Source organism: Xenopus laevis, chromosome 5S (assembly GCF_017654675.1).
Source record: "Xenopus laevis strain J_2021 chromosome 5S, Xenopus_laevis_v10.1, whole genome shotgun sequence".
In the NCBI taxonomy this organism is placed as follows: domain Eukaryota; kingdom Metazoa; phylum Chordata; class Amphibia; order Anura; family Pipidae; genus Xenopus; species Xenopus laevis.
Window position 1 is genome coordinate 128,312,064 of NC_054380.1, and position 21,228 is coordinate 128,333,291.

The following is a 21,228-nucleotide window of genomic DNA, read 5'->3' on the forward strand; positions in this document are numbered from 1 at the left end:
AAGCCAGGTAATCAATGCCTTCTGACATTGGGACCTACTGTAGACATAACCTTCCTGTCTGGCTTTCAAACTAGAGAGTGGAATATGGCCACAAACAAATAAATGCTGGCGTGTTAATGATTATAAATAAGGCAAATGTCTGTGTATTGTAGCACCATGACAGCCATATAATATCTTGTAGTCCTCCCTGCAGCTCATCAGGGAGGCAACTGCTCTGACACATCTCATGCTGGTTTATACACAAAGGGCTTTAAAGGAGAAGGAAAGCTACCGAAGCAGTTTATTGCCAATAGATTAGCCACAATAGTGCAAGCTATAACATTATATTTATTCTGCAGAATGCTTTACCATACCTGAATAAACAGCTCTAGAAGCTCTCTATGTTTGTTTAGGATAGCAGCTGCCATATTAGCTTGGTGTAACAAACAAGGGAATGTTGTGCTCACCACTAATTTTTAAAACCATTATGCGGGGGTGCAATGAGGCTGTGACCACAAAATACACATAGACACATACAAGAGTCCTGTGCACTCAACCCATTATCAATATATTTAAGACAGAGACATTTTGTGCTACTGAAAAATGTGGTCACAGCGTCATTGCATCCCCGCCTAATGTTTTAAAAATTAATTGCCTGATATCTTGGCGACAATCGGTCAGATATCAATTGAGCAGGAAATTCCTGTTGAACAAGGAACACATCAAAATGCTGATGTTTGTTGTCCCCACTGCATGATCCCCAGGATCAATGATCAGTAGCGATGGGCGAATTTTTCCCTTTTTGCTTCGCTGATAAATTTTCGAATTTCCCGCAAAATTTGCGAAACAGCGAAAAATGTGCGAAAAATAGTGAAATCGGAAAGTTCACAAAAAATTGTGAAATTCTAACATTTTCACGGAAAAATCGAGCAATTCAAATTTTTTCACGAAAAGAATGAGCAATTCAAACGTTTTCCTGGAAAAATTCGAAAATTTTCACTGAAATTGAGCAATTCTAACGTTATCACTAAAAAATTAAGCAATTCGACTGTTTTCACAAATAAATCGAGCAATTCAAACATTTTCACGGAAAAATCGATCAATTGGAACATTTTCGCATAAAAAATTTAGCAATTCTAACGTTCTCACAGAAAAATTGAGCAATTTGAACTTTTTCACGAAAAATCACGCAATTTGAACGTTTTCACGAAAAAAATTAGCAATTCAAACGTTTTGCCGGAAAAATCAAGCAATTCGAAAATTTTCACTGAAATCGAGCAATTCTAACGTTATCACTAAAAAATTAAGCAATTCGACTGTTTTCACAAATAAATCGAGCAATTCAAACATTTTCACGGAAAAATCGATCAATTGGAACATTTTCGCATAAAAAATTTAGCAATTCTAACGTTATCACTAAAAAATTAAGCAATTCGACTGTTTTCACAAAAAAATCAAGCAATTCAAACATTTTCATGGAAAAAACGATTAATTGGAACGTTTTCGCGAAAAAAAATCAAGCAATTCGAACGTTTTCACAGAAAAATTGAGCTATTCGAACTTTTTCACGAAAAATCGGATATTGACGGACGAATTTTCACCGGCGAATTTTCGAATTTATTTGCTGCCCGTGAAACATGGAAATTCGCCGCAAATTCAGGCCAGGCAAATTTATTCGCCCATCACTAATGATCAGATCAACCTGCACATGAATGGGCAAATCAGGGCCAGAGGTTATCAAAAGAGTAGATCTTGCTGTGTATGGCCAGCTTCACAGTTGTAGCATTGCACTCCATTGTTATCTGATGCCCCTTCATTAGTTCTTCCCATATGCTGGGAAATGATTGGAATCATGACCAACTCAAAATAAGCAGAAAACTCCATGTATACCTGTAACAGAATGAATGTTTGTTGCTATTATTGCCGATACTGAATGACACCATAAAATAGCCATTCTACTATTGGAACCCAGTTTAGTGGGAACATTTGGGAGCACATTAGCCCTTTAAAAGTCTTCCTTGACCGGATAGCAAGTGCTTGGCATTTTTCCTGCTCTATAGCTGAGTAGTTCGGACCTTTTTAAGGTAACATTATGATTTTTATTACTAAAATGGCTATTATTTTTTTGATTTTCTTTAGGATTTACAGTAATTTGTGTTCTCTGAGCCTGTAACAAATACTAGCCAAAATATATCTCATTCATTTTTATGTTGTGTTGGCAGTAGTTGCCATTATAGCATATGTCACCCAGTAGGACATCTGTGTAGCGCTGCTTGGGTTATTTGGACCGGCATTTTGCTTATTGTGACAAGGGACAGGCACTTGGAAGAGGAGGCAAAGCTACAGGGAAAGGCTGCCATTCCTCACACAGCTGGGTTATAATCCGACCATCATTATAGGGGGGAATGTAATAAAAGTCGCAAAGAGCAAAACAATTCGCGCCAATAAGAATAAAAATCCACATCTCGCAATGTAATATTGAATAGGTCCGTATTCGGCCGTATCCGAATCATACGAATCGAAGGAATAGCGCATTCGATTGAATTTGATTCAAAGTTTTTCGCCAAAAAAACTTCGATTGACTCCAAATTGGTTCTAGGAGGTTCCCCATAGGTAAAACAGCAATTCGGCAGGTTTTAGATGGCGAATGGTCGAAGTCAAATTTTTAAAGATATTCAACTTCGATAGTCAAATTTTCTAATTTTTTTCAAATCAAATTTGTACTTTTCCCTAGACACAGTATACAAAAAATCGCTCAGAATTCGAATTTTTTTCATTCGAAAATACACCTCAACCGTTTATAAATCTGCCCCTTAATATATTATAGAATGCCCAATTGTAAGCAACTTTGTCATTGGTCTTCATTATTTATTTTTTTATAATAATTATAATTTTTTTTAGTTATTTGATTTTTTCTTTGGATTCTTCTCAGCTTTCAAATGGGGGAAACTGACCCCATCTAAAGACGAATGCTCTGTAAAGTTATACATTTATTGTTATTGCTACTTTTTATTATTTATCTTTCTATTCAGCCCCTCTCCTATTCATATTCCAGTCTCTTATTCAAGTTAATGCATGGTTGCTAGGGTAATTTGGACCCTAGCAACCCGATTGCTGAAACTGCAAACTGGAGAGCTGCTAAATGAAAAGCTAAAGTAAGTAAAAAACCACAAACAATAATAAAATTTAAAAAAAATGAAAAATAATTGCAAATTGTCAGAGTATCATGCTCTACATCATACTAAGGGGTATATTTATCAAGAGTCGAATTTTGAATTGAAAAAACTTCGAAATTCGAATTCATAAAGACCAAGCGAAATTAAGTCAAAGGTTTTTTTTTGGTCAAATAGGTCCATTTTCGAACAAATAGGTCCGTATTCGGCCGAATTCGAATGGTACGAATAGAAGGAATAGCGCATTCGATCGAATTCGATTCAAAATTTTTCCCAAAAAAACTTTGATTTTTCAAAGTCCACCAATTGACTCCAAAAAAGTTCTAGGAGGTCCCCCATAGGCTAAAACAGCAATTCGGCAGATTTTAGATGGCTAATGGTAGAAGTCAAATTTTTAAAGAGACAGTAAATGATAAATTTCAATATTCAATATTTTTTTCAAATTTGAATCGAAATTGGACTATTTCCTAGTCGAAGTACACACAAAATAGCTCGAAATTTGAGTTTTTTTCATTCGAAAATTCAACTTGACCTTTGATAAATCTGCCCCTTCATATATTAATTTTTTTGAAATTCGATTCAAATTGGACTATTCCCTAGTCGAAGTACATAAAAAATAGCTCGAAATATGATTTTTTTTTCATTCGAAAATCCCCCACGACCTTTGATAAATCTGCCCCTTATTTTTATTTTGCCCATTTGAGGTTTTTTGAGTTATTTCACTTGTTATTCAGCAGTTCTCCAATTTGCAGCTTCAGTCATCTGGTTGCTATGTTCCAAATGACCCTAGCAACCATGCATTGATTTGAATAAGAGACTGGAATATGAATAGGAGAAGCCTGCATAGAAAGATGAGTAATAAAAAGTAGCAATAACAATACATTTGTAGAGTTACAGAGCCCCATTTCCTGGAAAGAGTCAGAGAAAGAATTTAAAAACTCAAATCAAAAATAGGGGGGCCCTGGTCACCACTAGCTTTTTATAACTTGTGTGTGGGGAGTTACCTTTTTGAGCGCTGATGTCTACGTGGTCTTTTAACTGTGTCTTTTTTATTCGCAGGTTTAATTTGGCGAAGTATTGAAGTTGAAGTTTTTTTAAAGAGACAGTACTTTGATTATCCAATGGTCGAATATTTGAACGATTTTTACTTAGTAAATTCGAAGTCGTAGTATCCTATTCGATGGTCGAAGAATCCAAAAAATTACTTCGAATTTTTTACTTCGAAAATTCACTTCGACCCTTAGTAAATCTGCCCCGTACTGTAAGTTGAATTGCCTGTGCATAGCAAATTCTGGCATGGGTAGGTCTAGACTAGTGATCCCCAGTCAGTGGCTCATGAGCAACATGTTGCACCCCAACACCTTGGATGTTGCTCCCAGTGACCGCAAAGCAGTTAATTTTTTTTTGAATTCCTGGCTAGGAGGGAAGTTTTGGTTGTATAAAAACCAGATGTACTGCCAAACAGAGTCTCCTATTGGCTTCCAGTCCACATAGGAGCTACCAATAGCCAATCACAGCCCTTATTTGTCATCCCCTGGAACTTTTTTCATGCTTGTGTTGTTCCCCATTCCCCAACTTCTTTTACATTTCAATGTGGCTCACAGGTTGGGGACCCCTGGTCTAGAATCTTCTTTTAACCAAGTGGCTTCTTCCCTCCAGCACAGGTTGCTAAGGGGGATGCTATACATGGGCAGATTTAAAGGGGTCCCTTCACCCGAAAAAATTATTCCAAATCCTATTTTATCATGTTAGTCAAGCAAAATGAACTTAATTACACTATATAAATTATTTGAATCTTGTTTCCTTCAGTCTAGGAATTCATAATTAAAGCAAGCAGGCAGGAGCCATTTTGTAGACACTGTTATTAAGATAAGCCTTGCATCATCTCAGAATCTTGTTTGTGCACCAGAATGGGGGACCTGATGTCCATCCCCATGTCCTGGCTACACAATTAAATGGTAAAGAGAACGGGGGAATGTGGGGAGAGCAGTGACATCTAGGAAGTGCTGAATGGAAAGTGAAAGTAATTGCCTGATCTGCGTCTATGCCTAAGGCTTAGAGGAGGGGCAGGCAATAGTTGATTGACAGCTGAGATTTTTAAATGCATTTACAACAGCTGTGAATGCTTTAATAAAAAAAAGAATTTGGATTTCATGTTTAATTTGAAAAGGACTTTTATCATACAGCTTTTTATGTCTGGGTGACAGGTCGGCTTTAAGCTGCTGACCCAGCCCCACTGGAGTTGGCAATTTATCTGCCCCTGTATGGGGTCCACCGACAAGTCTGCTTGACTGATATCTGGCTGGTGTCAATCAGGGCAGGTGTGAAAATCCCATTGGACAATGACTGCATTGGTGCACTGATGGGAAACCCTTGGGTTTCCCTGGGCTCCAATGCATGCAAGTCCCTTAGGAACAATGATACTGTTGGTAGCAAAATAAAAGAGGTAAGCTCCCCGACTGCAAACAATTGTGTGTGTGGATCCGTTTAAATATGTTCCCCTGTAAGTGAGCGCAGACACTGAGCTTTTGCCGGGAAGCTCAGAAGATTGCCGTAGAAAACAAGAGGATCTGAAGATGGTGCCCATGAGCTCTGCATGCTCTCTGCTCGAATATGCCAACATTAATGCCAAGGGTACTATGGAGGGAGAAAGCAGGGACGGGTGGGGTGTTTTGCTTAACAGGGGTTTAGTTCTCCTTTAATCAATAAACCCAACAGCCGTATACAGTAAAATAGTAATTTAGGTTGAAAAAAGACACATGCCCATTGAGTTCAGTCTTCTATGTCTTAATGAAACCCGCCTTAATCCGTAGTACAGGTATGGGATCCATTAATGCGGAAACCTGTTATCCAGAAATCTCCAAATTAGGGGAAGGCCTTCTCCCATAGCATCTTTAATAATAAAACAGTATCTTGTACTTGATCCAAAGTAAGATATAATTAATCCTTATTGGAGGCAAAAAAACAGCCTATTGGTTTTTTTTAATGTTTATATGATTTTCTAGTAGAAGGGGTGGTTCACCTTTTAAGTAACTTTTAGTATGTTATAGAATGGCCAATTCTAAGCAACTTGTCAATTGGCCCTAATTGTTTATTTTCTATAGTTTTGTAATTATTTGCCTTTTTCTTCTGACTCTTTCCAGCTTTCAAATGGGCGTCGCTGACCCATCTAAAAAACAAATGCTCTGTAGAGCTACAAATGTATTGTTATTTGCTACTTTTTATTTATCATCTTTCTAGTAAGGTCCTATCCTATTCATATTCCAGCCTCTTATTCAAATCAATGAATGGTTGCTAGGGCAGTTTGGACCTTAGTTACCAGATAGCTTAAAATGCAGATTGAAGAGCTGCTAAATAAAAAGCTAAATAACGCAAAAACCTTAAATAATAAAAAATGAAAACTGATTGAAAATTGTCCCAGAATATCACCCTCTACATCATACTAAAAGTTAATAGTATGAAGATCCAAATTACAGAAAGTTCTGCTATCCAGAAAAACCCAGGTCCCAAGCATTAAGTATAACAGGTCCCATAATTGTATCCTTATGAATATAAACATCATTAAAGTGGATAAAAATAAAGTAAACAGCAGAATAGCCCTATGAGCAAGTTTACGATGAGTTTATGGATGACTTTACATCCCATTTAAAAGACTCCCTTTGTTATAAAACAGGCTCTGTTTCCCCTTTACAATAAAGTATAACTTCTTTTTAAAACCAGTTTTATATACTTTCTGTTTTGTACCCATAAAAACCAATAGCACAGAACATAACATCCGCTGTCCCTGTAGTCGAATTTATTGGGGAGTTTGTAGCCACGCAAGCTCTATAATGCATATTTTCTGCTCTCCTTGTTTTAATAATACAAATAGGAAAATAAATTGCAATGCACGATTTTGGAAAATAAAAAGCATGACACTAAGGGGAAACCTATGATGGATTCCTAATATCGTGGCAATGTGTTAGAAGACTTTAAGGCATGATGCTTTTCTACAGTATCACGTCTTTTTATCAAAGAAAGTTTTTTTCCCCTGTTATTATTTATTTGAGGTATTTGTCTGCACTCCATCAAGGGGCCGAGGCTCTGTGCAGTTATAAGAGCAATGAAATGGTAATAAACTAATAGAAGTAATTCTCATGCTCCTTGACAGGCAGCAGCCCCTGGCCACAAGGCTTCATCTCTCATCTGGAAATGGAAGATAAATGTTTTTTATTGATCTTGGTGCTCAAAACCCCAGAAAGATCTGGGAAACGCTGAAAAGTAAACAAACCATTTTTCTCATTGGTGGAAACGAGATGATGGCACTTTACTGAAATGTTGCCATCGAATCATTAATTACATTTCAATCATTGATTTTAGTTCCTTCTTTTCTTCTCTTCGCATTTATTCCTTCTGCAAAGAGGCATTTTCCCATTTCAGCAATTTGTTAAATTCTAATGGTAAAAACTAAAAATTCACTTTCGAATGTTTCAAGATTTATTATACCCCAAGGTCAATAGGCATTTTTCAGCGCAACAATTTTTTTGGCTCCAAATGCATTAAATTCAATGGGCATTTTTTCTTAAGGTGACTTTTTTTCATCCAAATGCATTAAAGTCAATGGGCCTCATTTATCAACACTGGGCAAATTTGCCCATGGGCAGTTACCTATAGCAACCAATCAGTGATTAGCTTTTTGAAGCCAGCTGCAAGTAGGACAATGAATACAGCAATCTGATTGGTTGTCATGGGTTACTGCCCATGGGCAAATTTGCCCAGTGTTGATAAATGACCCCCAATGTGTGTTTTGGCGCCAATGGACGGCAAATTTTCGCCACGGTTTTGAGAAAAAATTTGCAGATTGGCGAAGGGAGGAATTTTACCGCAAATCATTTACTGCTGAAAAAATCCGCTCATCACTAGTGACAGAAATTCGCAATGACATTTATACATCTATAAACCCAGTGAGGATGAGGAATGAATGGATAGTGGCAAGTTGTTTTGTGTTATATTGTTTCAGGAGTTGGAACCAGCAGTGCAGACAGTAGCAATTACAGTTACACCTGTCTATAAACCCAGTGAGAATGAGGTATAAATGAATGGGAATTTTCTTATAGCTACATTGTGTCAGGAGTCAGAACGAGCAGTTCACCCAACAGAAAGGGACAGATATAAAATCGCAATGACAGTTACAAATATCTATAGACCCAGTGAGAATGAGAAATGAATGAATATTGGGAGCTACATTGTTTGAGGAGTCAAAGGCAGCAGTCCAGGGAACTGTAAGTGGCGCACAGACACTAGACATCACAGTTACACAGTACAATGAGGAATTAATTAATATTGGGAAGTCAAGGTTTTGTCAAAACATAAATCAAAGGGTGGTCTAGGTTTCCCTCAGCTTAAAGCATACTACCAGGCTACGCATTTGAACTTTTTGCAAAGATTTTTGGACTCCAATAACCCCCCTCAATGGGTTCAACAAGAAATGGAAATTTCTGCTTGCTCCATTGGCCACATATGTGACCTAATTTGGTCCCATCCTAGATTGAGGTCAAACCGTTTGAAATCTTTCCCAACGACCAATACTACTTTTAGAGTATGGGACTCATTTCAATTTAGAGACAACTTAACCTTGGGCCTGCACCCCTTGCATTCTTTAGTAACATTTCGATATGCCCTTCCACACTCCAATTTTATCCCTTGGCTTAGAGTAGGACTTTTGAGGATTTTTTTCAGTTGACAACTTTTATGTCATTTAGCCAACTGCAATCAAAATATAACATACCGCAACATTCATTCTTTTCGTATCTACAGTTCTCTAGCTTTCTGAAATCTTTTGCGATTGATAAAATTAAACAGATGTCTCCAGTTCAATCTAAACTCACCAATTTGGTTATTCAGCAGTCTAGGATCTCGAAATATTATTTGACGTTGTTAGATTGTACTTCTTTTCCCTCAGATTCTCATCAACTAAAATGGGAGATGGAATTGAAATCCCCAATTGATCCCATAGATTGGAACAATGCCTTTCACTTACTTACTTCCACAACACCATCTGTTCGAATCCTTGAAACCAGTATTAAGTTGATGTACAGATGGCATATGGTTCCGACTAAACTATTTACAATTTATCCCTCTACCACTACGAATCTATGTTGGCGACAGTGCGGTTGTGTGGGTTCTTTCTCTCATATATGGTGGGATTGTTCAAAAATTGTACTATTTTGGCAGTTCATTTTTCATATTTGCTCACATACTTTGGGTGTTTCGATAACTCATTCTCCTAAACTAGCTCTTCTGAATATGGAAATGGACCTTATCCCATGGAAACGTAAACTTTTGACTACGCATATACTATCAGTGGCCAGGCTAGTAATCGCGAGAAATTGGAAATCACCACAAACCCCAGATGCCAAAGAGTTTCTCAATATAATGAATGATTCTAGCAGGATGGAATATTATATTGCAAAGAACAAGCAGTCTTTATCCAAGTATAATGATAAATGGCTACCTTGGATCAATAGTACTTATTCAGATAGCTCTGATTTTCATAATTGACTATTGAACAGATATAATCTGCTAAATAATTGCAATGTTTTTTTTTTTTTTTGTATGATTGTTCCCACAACTCTAAGGTCGGTATCTGGTATCTGGTTTCTGGTATCTGGTATTTGGTACTTGATATTTGGTTTTTGACACTTGATATCTGGTTCGAGGTTTTGGGAGTTTCATGCTCCATCCCTACAGCTTCGCATCATCCTTTTTTTCTTTTTCTTTTTTATTTGTTTGTTATTTGTTATGACTATGTTGTTAACTGCCACTCATAATAACTTATTTTGGGCAATGTACTATCTTTCAATATACACGCTATGTATAAATGACATTTGTCCTTTGTCAATAAAAAATTGTTGGAAACGAATTAATATTGGGAAGTTGCTTAGAGTTACATTGTTTCAGGATACAGAACCAGTAGTTCAGAGAACAGCAACGGACATAGAGACAGTGACAGACAATCGCAATGACAGTTACACATGTCTGTAAACTCAGTGAGAATGAGGAATAAATAAATATTGTAAAGTTGCTTAGGGCTACATTGTTTCAGGAGTCATAAGCATCAGTTCAGAGAACAGAGAGGGGCGCACACATAGGGGCCCATTTACTAAGGGTCGAAGTGAATTTTCAAATTCAAAAACTTTGAATTTCGAAGCAATTTTTGGGTACTTCGACCATCGAATAGGCCATAATTTGATTTGAATTGAAAATACTTCACAAATTCGACGATTCGAAAAATCGAAGTACTGTCTCTTTAAAAAAAACTTTGACTTCGACACTTCACCATCTTAGACCTGCCGAATTGCTGTTTAGTCTATGGGGGAACCTCCTATAACCTATATGAGCCATTGGCTAAGTTTTGAGATTTTGTAAAATCATACGAATCGAATGATTCGAAGGATTTCATCATACGATTGCACAATTTCAATTTAGCAGAATATACCTTCGACTTCGACTGTCGTACTACACCTATTCGATGGTCGAATTTCGAAGTTTGTTCACTTCAAAATTCGACCTTTGATAAATCTGCCCCATAGTGACAGACAATAGCAATCACAGTTACACATGTCTATAAACCCAGTGAGAATGACGAATGAATGGTGTGACGTTGCATAGAGGTACATTATTTCAGGAGTCAGAACCAGCAGTTCAGAGAACAGTAAGGGGCACACAGACAGTGACAGGCAGTAGAAATGACTAGCGATGAGCGAATTTGATGGGAATCTACAAAATGCAATTTTTAAAAGAAATTTCAGCGCAAGAATTTATTTTCACTTCAAATGCATTAAAGTCAATGGGAGTTTTTTCTTAAGGCGTCTTTTTTTGTCCAAATGCATTAACGTCAAACTTCTAATGGCAAAATGCGGAACTTCACGCTGGTGAAAAAATTCGCTGATCGTTAGTTCTAATAAAACAATGTTGCAGATGCAGCTAAATAACAGACAGGTACAAATAGCTATAAATGTGCAGGTGTATCTAATGGAGAAGGGGGATATGTTTTTTTTTTTACTAGATACAGTCCGTACAGTCTGGCATTTTAATGGAATAAACTCTGGCTCTGCCTGTTCAGGGATGGGCTGGTAGAATAAAAAAGAAACAAAGAAAGTAGAAAATAAGAATAAAATGGTAGGGAACCTATTGGGGGTTTATGAGCTAGTTTTATAACCAGCATTTCTTTTCTGAAAGAGATTTGAGCCTGAGAGCGGTGTGTTATATTATTTAGCTTGCATTTTGTAGGCTTCTTTTTAAACACACGCATTAATGTACAGGCTGAACAATCTTACCAAAGAGAATATATAAGTCTAGACTAATAGAAATATTATAGAAATAATCTCCAGTTTGCACTAGAGTCGAGAAAAGAGTCCCCTGAATAAATAAAAGGACAATAATGTAGAACAAACCAGAAAAACAAGCTTAGGGGCTAAGTATAAACATTTAGGGACTTATTTATCAAAATGTGATTTTTTCTCAGAGTCCAACCAAACTAGAATCCATGATTTACCCTTATTTATCAAAACACGACAAAATCGCATGAGGGTAAACCACAACTTTTTCCAAAAGGCGCAGATCATAATCATTCTTACCTTCCCAGTCTGATCACGTGGGTAGGCTCAAGGTTGGAGAGCAATGCATGAGCTGCCCATGAGTTCTGCCGCAATCTGTAAAACTGGTATTCTGCCATCCCCTAAATCAGGGTTTATTAACCTCTTTTTATGGCACCTTGGGACCAAAGAATCAGTATGGATTATATTTCCATTTAATTACTATTAACTGTTGCATAAGAAAATTTCATTAAAGGGGCAGTTTCAACATAGCGCAATAACAATTGAGAGGTTTCCACCTTTCAGCACTTTATTCAGTTCTGTTGGTTTCAGAAAGTTCACCAGAAATAAAGACTTTTTTTTCTATTACTTTCCATTTTCCACTTGTGGCAGTTTTTCTAATTTTGAAGTTTAACGTTTCATTTTTAACCTTTTCATGTCTTTCTGAAGCAGCTTATGTTTGTCCCTGCTGAGTAGTGATGTGCGGGCTGGCCCGATACCCGCGGGACCCACAGGTTTACGCACCAATCAGGCGGGTTCGGGTCGACCTCGCACCTCCTGATTGAGCTCTTCTTCCTGCTCTCCCTGCTGGCCACCTTGCACTGCCGATCCGCCGGCTACCTTTTTTTTTATAGACCCGTGCCTTATCGCGTGGGTCTATAAAAGGAATCCAGTAGTCACGGTCGGGTAAAACCGACCCACATCACTACTGCTGAGCAGAATCCCTGAGTTTCATTAAAGGCAGCTGTTAAAATTGATACAATAGTTGCTAATATTGCACAGATGCTGCTGAGAAATGTATCAACTAATGCAGCAAATTGTAACCGTAACCAGAATCTGAATCTGAGCTGCCAGACTGAAACACCAGAAACAACAATAATGAACCTTAAACAGGGATGTAACTACAGAGGAAGGAGACTTTGTGGCTGCATGAGGGGCCCAGGAAGTACAGGGGCCTGCGGTGGGCCAAACTGCTTGGGTGACCAAGGCAGAGTGCGCGCATCACCCCACCCCTGTATGGGCGTATGTCTACGCACGCTCGTTCACGCGTGCTTACTCCTGTGTCTGAGTGGCAGAAGTGCGCATCAGAGGCAGGAGAGGACGTCCTCCACTTCAGGTGCTAGGAATTAGGAGCAGCCAGGGAAAAGAGGTACATGCTCGGCGCCCATTCACCCCTGCGCCCAAGGCACGTGTCTATTCTGCCTACCCCTAGTTCCGGCCCTGACGGGCCCCATAAGGCCCAAATTAATGAACAATTGTAACACATATTGGTAAAAAAGGACATTTGGGGGGCCCTAAAATTAATTTGTTGTAATTTGTTGGGCCCAGTAAACGCCCCCTCTCTTCCGCTCCGTGCTTAAAGATCAGCATCGGAGCGGGTCAAAAGGGGGCAGCATTGCTAGTTCATTGGGAACAATTGCGCTCTTGCCACTAGCGGAGCTGAATTTCTGGGTTAAAACACAGAAATTTGTCTCTTAAAGTTACAAGAGGCGGCTTTTTGTCGCCCCCTGTAACTAGAATTGCCAACTTTTTTGGAAAAAGATACCAGCCTATACATTTATCTTTTTTCCCTATTAATAACATTGTTCTCAGCCATCATTTTTACCGGCCAGGTGGCAACCATACTTGTAACTGGCCACTCACTGCCGCCTAAGGCAAGGTTCTCACCTTAGCTCATGGCAGGAGCGGCCCTGGGCCCAGTAACATCTAGTTACGCCACTGACTTCAGTGACTAAACTTCTGATTTGGAAACACAGTCCAACGTAAAACACGGAAAGTAAAAAAAGAAAAAAAAGTCTTTATTTACGGTGAACAATCTCAAAGCTACTGAACTGAAGTGTTTGGAAGGTGAACAACCTATTTAATTAGAAGATATTTTACTAAACAGGAAAACAATCTGAAACGAAAGTAATATTCTACTTCTGAGCACAATCAAAAATCACCCCTTGAATAATGAACTGCTCCTTGGCTTAGAACCTAACAGGCTGCAGCTGGGGGAAGAAGGAGGCTTGTCAGTTCAGAACAAGCTCTACTTACTGAACTAATAAAGGGGTTTTGTTGACTCTTTAAGGGGATCAAAGGAACACACTATTGAAAAAAACCACACCCTATCCATAAATAAAGTAAACACGACGCACTGTGGTGTACTGAACACTGTAACAAGGATCAGGGCTTATGAAAGGGAGATATAACTGCCCCAGTGAGGGATTGCCGAGGTTTTATATCTCGTTTGGGTTGTTGCCAGAATGAAACATGGCCGCCAATACAATTCATTGAGACGCGTCACATAGTACAGAGCCTTCGGGCGCCGAACGACGGTGACTACTTCCGGGACTGGCTTTTTTAAAAGCTTCCGTTTCCGGTGTGTTCCTTTGTGGCTCTGCGTTTGTAGGCGGAACACATGCGGATTTCTCAGGTACAGCGGGTTTGTTTGTCATTTTTTCTTATTTTTTTTCGCGCTCTTATTCTAAGTGTCGGTTCTTGCGATATCAATTGGCAAATGTAATTTTGCTTTGGAAGAACAGAGTGAAGGGTCGCAGTGCACTTGCAAAGTTCGGGGATTCGCAATGTTCGCCTGTTGATCGCTTGATGAGAGCTGAAGTTAAGCAACACACGAAGGATTGTCTCTGCTTCTTTAGGAGAACATTTAACGACAATTCCAGAAAATGGGGTTATTCACCTTTAAATTAACTCTTAGTATCATTTTTTATTTGTGGTTTTTGTTATTTTGCTTTTTATTCAGCAGCTCTCTTGCTTGCAACTTCAGTAATCTGGTTGCTAGGGTCTGAATTCCCCTAGCAACCATGCACTCATTTGAATAAGTGACTGGAATATGAATAGGAGAGGGACTGATGATGAGGAATACAAAGTAGCAATAATAACAACACATTTGTAGCCTTACAGAGCATTTGTTGGATTTTTTGGATAGGGGTCCGGACAGGAAGGGCCAGGAGAATAAAGCAAATATTTTATAAAGTGAAGACCAATTGAAAAGTTGCTTAGAATTAGCCATTCTATAACGATGTAAAAGTTCACTTGGTGTTATCCACCTTTGGCTTAGTGATGGTTCACCTTCAAACAACTAATTGGTTTCAGATAGATCACCAGAAATAACAGACTTTTTCCAATGACTTTCTATTTTATATGTGTGAGCGTTTTTCTAATATTGAAGTGTAATTTTTTTCACCTTCTGAAGCAGCTCTGGGAAGAGGGGGGTCGCCGACCCGGTAAACTGTTCTGAATGGAGACATTTAGTTGATACATTTATTTGTCCCTGCTGAGCAGAATCTCTGGGTTTCATTACAGGCAGCTGTTAGAATTGATACAATTGTTGCTAATACTCCAGAGATGCTGCTGAGAAATGTATCATCTCGTTGTTGCAAAATTGTAACCAGTTAGAGTCTGTGACTGAATTACTGAGCTGCCAGACTCAAACACCAGACACGAACATTCACCTTTAAACTTAGATTTTGGGAAAAAAAAACAGTAAAAAATAAATAATGGAAAGTAATTGAAAATTGTCTTTATTCCTGGGGAACAATCTAAATAACAACTGAATTGAAAAAAGTGTTTGGGAGGCGAACAACCCCTTTAATTTTTCGTATGATGTAGAGATTGGTATTCTGAGACTACTTGCAATTGGTTTTCATTTTTTATTCTTTTCAGTTATTTAGTTTTTTTATTCAGCAGCTCTCCAGTTTGCAATTTCAGCGATCTGGTTGCTAGGCTACAAATTCCCCTAGCAACCATGCATTGCTTTGAATAAGAGACTGGAATATAAATAGGAGGCCTGAATAGAAAGAGGAGTAATAAGTAGCAATAACAATACATTTGCTGCTTTACAAAATGTTTGTTTTTAGATTGTCAGTGACAAACTGGACAGAATCAAAAGAAAAAGGCAAATAATTAAAAAAAACTCTAAAATAATGATCAAGTGAAAAGTTGCTTAGAATTTTCAACTCTGTGACATAATAAAAGTTAACTGAAAGGTGACCCAACCTCTAATTTCTGCTTTTCGTATTCGTTAGGCCTCCAGGTTTTTCTGGGAACATTTTATATCTGCACCATTGACACTACTGCAAATTGTATCCCTGTGTAGCGCTATATAGTCCAATGTAATATCATTTAAACCCCACCCCTCCACTGTAAGCCCAGAGCTCAAGATTGGAACAGTTACAGTTTGGATGGAGTATTCGCGCGCCCCCCCCCCCAGGTTCCAGATAAGTCTATCTTAAAAGGGGTTGTTTGCCTTTAAATAAACTATTAGTACAATGTAGAGAGTGATATTCGAAGACTATTTGCAATTGGTCTTCATTTCTTAATTGCAGTATTTGCGTTATTTAGCTCTTTTTTTATCGGCTCCTCTCCAATTTGCAGTTAATGCAAGCTGGTTGTTGAGGTCCAAATTACCATAGCAACCATGCACTGATTTGTATTGGAGACCAAAAGATGAGTAATAGAAAGTAGCAATACGAATACATTTGTAGCCTTAAGGAATTTTTTTTTTTTTTTTTTTAGAAGGCTCAGTGACCCCCGTTTGAAAGCTAAAGAGCCAGAAGAAGGCAAATAATGTGAAACTATAAGAAAGCAAAATTGAAGACCAATTGAATAGTTGCTTAAAATTGCAATTCTATAACATACTTAAAGGGATACTGTCATGGGAAAAAAAATCAGTTAATATTGCTGCTCCAGCAGACTTCTGCACTAAAATCCAATTCTCAAAAGAGCAAACAGATTTTTTTATATTCCATTTTGAAATCTGACATGGGGCTAGACATATTGTCAATTTCCCAGCTGCCCCAAGTCATGTGACTTGTGCTCTGAAACTTCAATCACTCTTTACTGCAGTACTGCAAGTTGGAGTGATATCAACCCCTCCCTTTTCCCTCCCAGCAGCCAAACAAAAGAAAGCAGCTCCCGAACACAAGATAACAGCTGCCTGATAGATCTAAGAACAGCACTCAATAGTAAAAACCCATGTCCCACTGAGACACATTCAGTTACATTGAGAAGGAAAAACAGCAGCCTGCCAGAAAGCATTTCTCTCCTAAAGTGCAGGCACAAGTCACATGACCAGGGGCAGCTGGGAAATGGACAATATGTCTAGCCCCATGTCAGATTTCAAAATTGAATCTAAAAAAATCTGTTTGCTCTTTTGAGAAATGGATTTCAGTGCAGAATTCTGCTGGAGTAGCACTATTAACTTATGTGTTTTGAAAAAAACATGTTTTCCGAAGACAGGATCCTTTTAAAGGTAAACCACCCTTTACCCACTGTAAAATCTATGGCTTCACCATAAAAGTATCATTGACAGTCATAGGCAGCGAGGGGAGCAAAGCCCAAAAATTCCCCCATAGAATGCAGTATAAAACATACAATGTCCTATAATGGGCTTTCACACCAAAAAAAAATACAAAACAAAACCGGAAGTGACATCAACTAATGGCATATAAACGTAATTAGTTACACAACCGACACTCGGTACATATAAAATCAATCAATCAATCCATACAATTTACAACCCTAATTTGATCAAAGCAAAAAGTATACAAGGAAGCAGATAGACTGGGTATAAAATGAATCCCCACTTGAGAAAGGCTGAGACATACAGGTAATTCATGAAAACGTTGGAAAGATCCAGCCAGGAGAAATTCTGTAAATGCAATTAGCCTGCAATCCTGTCAGCCCAGCAACTTGCGTTTATTAGCCGTGCCTCTGCTTTTTCAGGTGACATATCCACTGGCCCTTTTCATAGACATATCCACAGGCCCCTAGCAACACCAGTGATTTAGACAGGAATGAGATGTTTATAGATCAGAACTATCAGATAATCCGCTGTTTCTCAGGTGTTTCATGTCCTGTCTCTTTTTGCAGAAATGGGGTTGATGCCCGAGATACCGTAGGAATTGCAGTTCAGATGAGTTCTTTAACAAACCAAGTACAGAACTTGTAGGTAGATTACATAGAAGAGGGTATCCCCCTGGACCTGCTCCAAGCATCCCGTGACAAAGTGTAGCCATCACATGATCTAAGGTAAATGACAAAGAAAATAGGAGTAAGCGTTTAGATAAAAACCCTAAGGAGGATAAAGAAAAGCATAAGGATAATAAAAAAATTTTTCACGGAATACAGTGAGGAGTATAACTGTCTGTAAAATTATAAAGAAATACCTCCTTATCTTATACAATGATAACAGGCTTGGCAAGACGCTTCCCCTTGGTAACATTAAGTTTGTATCCGGAAAAGCACATACTCTGGGGAACATACTGGCCCTGAGTTTGGTTTTGTCCCCCGCTACTAAAGGAGGTAACAATTGGCTTTCTCTTTAGTGAATTTAGAAATACCAGAATAAGGGTTTCTATAATTGTAATTCAAAGCGCATTGTTTATCTTCTGGAATGCACATGCTGTGCTAAACAATATGTTGGCCGGTCCATTCGCTGTTTGAAGGACAGGGTAAGAACATATAAGGGCCATTGAGAACAAAGATGAAAAGTAAGCACTTTGAAGTCTGTTCTCTGGGGGGGGGATTCTGGATTTGAAAGTGAGTGTTACAGAACAGGTAAAGATCCCCCATAGAGGAGGTGATACCCTCAGACCCCTGAATATAAGAGGCCTTTTGGATTTTCAATCTAGATACAAGGGTACCGAAAGGTATCTCTATATCTCCATCTATATATCTCTATCTATATGTGTGTTAACAGGTTATTTTGACTTTCAGCCTTTAAATTACATCACAATAAAAGTAATTTATATTATCTGTTAGATTTTCTCAATTAACAACATATCTTACTGATTTATTTTAATTGTGATTCACATATTGCCCAGCAGATGTCATTTATGTTGCCTATTTAAGGAAATGACACTGTTTGACCTGAAAGCCTATGATTAAGGGATTTGGTTCCCGAAAACGCGTAAGGCCATGTGATCCTCTAACTGTTGGAATAAATTATTTTATCTCATGCGGAGTGCGGCCTATCTGCTTTTATTTCCATGTACTACAGCTGGGGGCTGAGCACCTGGATTTGGAGTGGAGCAAGTAGAGGATATTGACCCATGAGGGTTGAGTCAGGAGCGGCCATCTAATTGACTGTTGATGCCCGAGATTGCCCAAGCAGTGGAGGAAATGGATTGGCTGTAAGTAATTAAAGAACTCCTATAGAAGGTTTTATGAGGGTCATAGGATGTTTTATGAGTGTGATACATTGTTGCTGTTGGTTTAACCAAGTGACAGTAGCTTGTGATGAGTTCTGCAGTGGGTCGGGTATCCGCAAAGAAAGCGGGCACCCTGCAGAATGAGAGGAGGAGTTTCAGGTGCGGGGATACCCGCGGTTCTGCGGGCTGGCTTGCGGGTCTCATCTAAATTTCTTATCTTATGTAATGTCTGTTTTACAAAACTTGTTCCTGTCCCCACCCTCTTTTGATGATGTCACTTCTGGTTTTCAGCACAGTCACTTCCTTTTTGATGGTGGTTGCAGGTCTGGGTCGGTAGCGGATCAAAGTGGGTAAATATACAGTGTCCGGGTCTTAGAAATTTAATCCAAGCAGGACTCTAGCTTGAGTGCCTGTATTCCTTTGTGATAATTTGATCCTGAGATCTCCATGTCAAGAGAGGTGAACCAGGTAAACAAAAAACAACAAAAAAAAAAAAATCTTCAAAATGCGAAATGTAAGGATTCATACAGTCAGCCCAAAATATGCTGTGTTAATGTAATTAGTGGCACTGTGTAGTTGTGGGATCTGTTATCTGGAATACTTGGGCATTTTGGTTTTTTTAGAATAGTTTCTGTAACTTGCAGCACATGCCATAAGAATACTGAAGATATTAAAGTAGACCTGTATTGCAATGTACATGGATTTATTTAGCTTGGTTATCATTAATGGCCTTATAGTGGAAAGAATTCTAGTCTTTGAAAAATAAAGGGTTGTATGTTGAAATAATGGCAGAATAATATTGTTGGATTCAACATTGTATATTATCACAAACCAGACTTATTTTCATCATTGCAAGGATTTATTGGGTTCTGTAGAAAAAAGCAGCCCAATTTGTTAAACCTGAACCCGACCCGCAACCTGCATACTTACTCGTTTGTACCTGAATCGCAAGTACATTATCTGCAACCTGATCCTGTTTCTTGATGGTCAGCAGGTCACGAAGTTCTGTCATTGTACATTGGAAGTGACATCATTAGAAATGGGCGTGATCAGAAAAAAGTGAGTAAAACTCGCTATTGAGAAGACCCGCTACCAGCAAACCCTTAGAACCGCTGACCCGCGTCTATACTCGCTCCCGAAACTTCTACCTGCAACCCGCAGGTACCCGACCCGCTGCAGGGCTCTAGCCCAAGGCAATAGTTTGGGGAGCTCTGAGGTTCTGCAATACAAACCCATGAAAAGCTTTTTACTAAAATGGCTAAAGTTAGTAGCTGATTAACATTTAGCTTTTATTGCTCACATTGTTATGGGTAATGAGATTTTTTTTCAAATCCCTGATTGTTTTGCTACCCAACCCGAGGTAGTAATTTATTAAGTCAGAATGTCAAAAACTTAATAAAATACAAATTTTTAGAGTGGGAAAACTTTGTGATTTACTATACCCCGAGACTGCTAAAATTCCGAATACGAAAGTACTCCATCTCCAAGCTGTTGGGGTCCTGTAGAGGTCAGTGGCAAAGGTCCCATTTCAAATCAAATTTGAGTTTTTGGCATGAAACCTGAATTTTCTTTTTTTTTTTTTTACTAAAGTCGAATTATGATAAATAACCCACCTAGTGTCTGGCATAGGAGAAATGTCTAAAGTTTTGTCAGGTCTATGCTAACTGCAGTTAATCTACTCTTTATTGCTCTGTCTTCCAACAGATATCCAACCTGATCCTTGGTGATGGGGATGTTCTGATGGTAGGTCAACTCTCTATAATACATATTTACAAAACTGTTTTATAGATATATATTCATAAATTCATAGAGAAGCCCTTGCCTTTATTTTTCTGTTATGTTCAGGCAGGAATGAGGAGAAAATGAGTCCTCTGTTGCTCCCACCCTTCCCAGCTATAGTCAGGTGATCCCACTGGTGTCTAATGAAAGGGCAGCCAAGTTTAGGAGTTTTACTTTGAAAGCAGCAAGTAAGTTGCAGGTAAAACTTAGTCCCTTTGTAAAATGTATAATTAATCAATTGAATTCTTAATGAATCAGATGAAAATTAAGCTTAGGACTGGCCAGATATGGGATGACTTTGACGTAGTTGGCCAGCTTAAATATATTGCAATATATGGACAAACAATCCCTGTGTTGTTTAAAGGGTAAGGCATTTTTTAGTAGCAGTATGCACAAAATGTCTGTCTTAAATATATTGATAATGGGTTGAGTGCAGAGGACCTCTTGTAGTTGTCGTCTGTTGCAAGGACACAAGAAATACAAATTACAGTAGTTTTATTGCCATTAAAATCCGAATGGATTTATAAAGGTCAGACCAGGGAATTCCATGGTGACTTCTAATACATT

At 38.4% G+C, this 21,228-nt stretch overlaps 1 long non-coding RNA gene across 2 annotated transcripts; it reads left to right on the plus strand.

Moving 5' to 3' along the window:
- The first annotated feature begins 14,038 nt into the window (after positions 1 to 14,038).
- Positions 14,039 to 20,866, plus strand: LOC108718254. Of its 2 annotated transcripts, XR_005961658.1 has the most exons (6): positions 14,039 to 14,144; positions 18,732 to 18,864; positions 19,174 to 19,350; positions 19,877 to 19,941; positions 20,587 to 20,625; positions 20,728 to 20,866. It is a non-coding gene; the product is annotated as an uncharacterized LOC108718254 (long non-coding RNA). The 2 variants fall into 2 exon arrangements; XR_005961657.1 differs by lacking the exons at positions 19,174 to 19,350; positions 19,877 to 19,941 and having other exon boundaries at positions 20,728 to 20,849.
- The last annotated feature ends 362 nt before the right edge of the window (positions 20,867 to 21,228 follow it).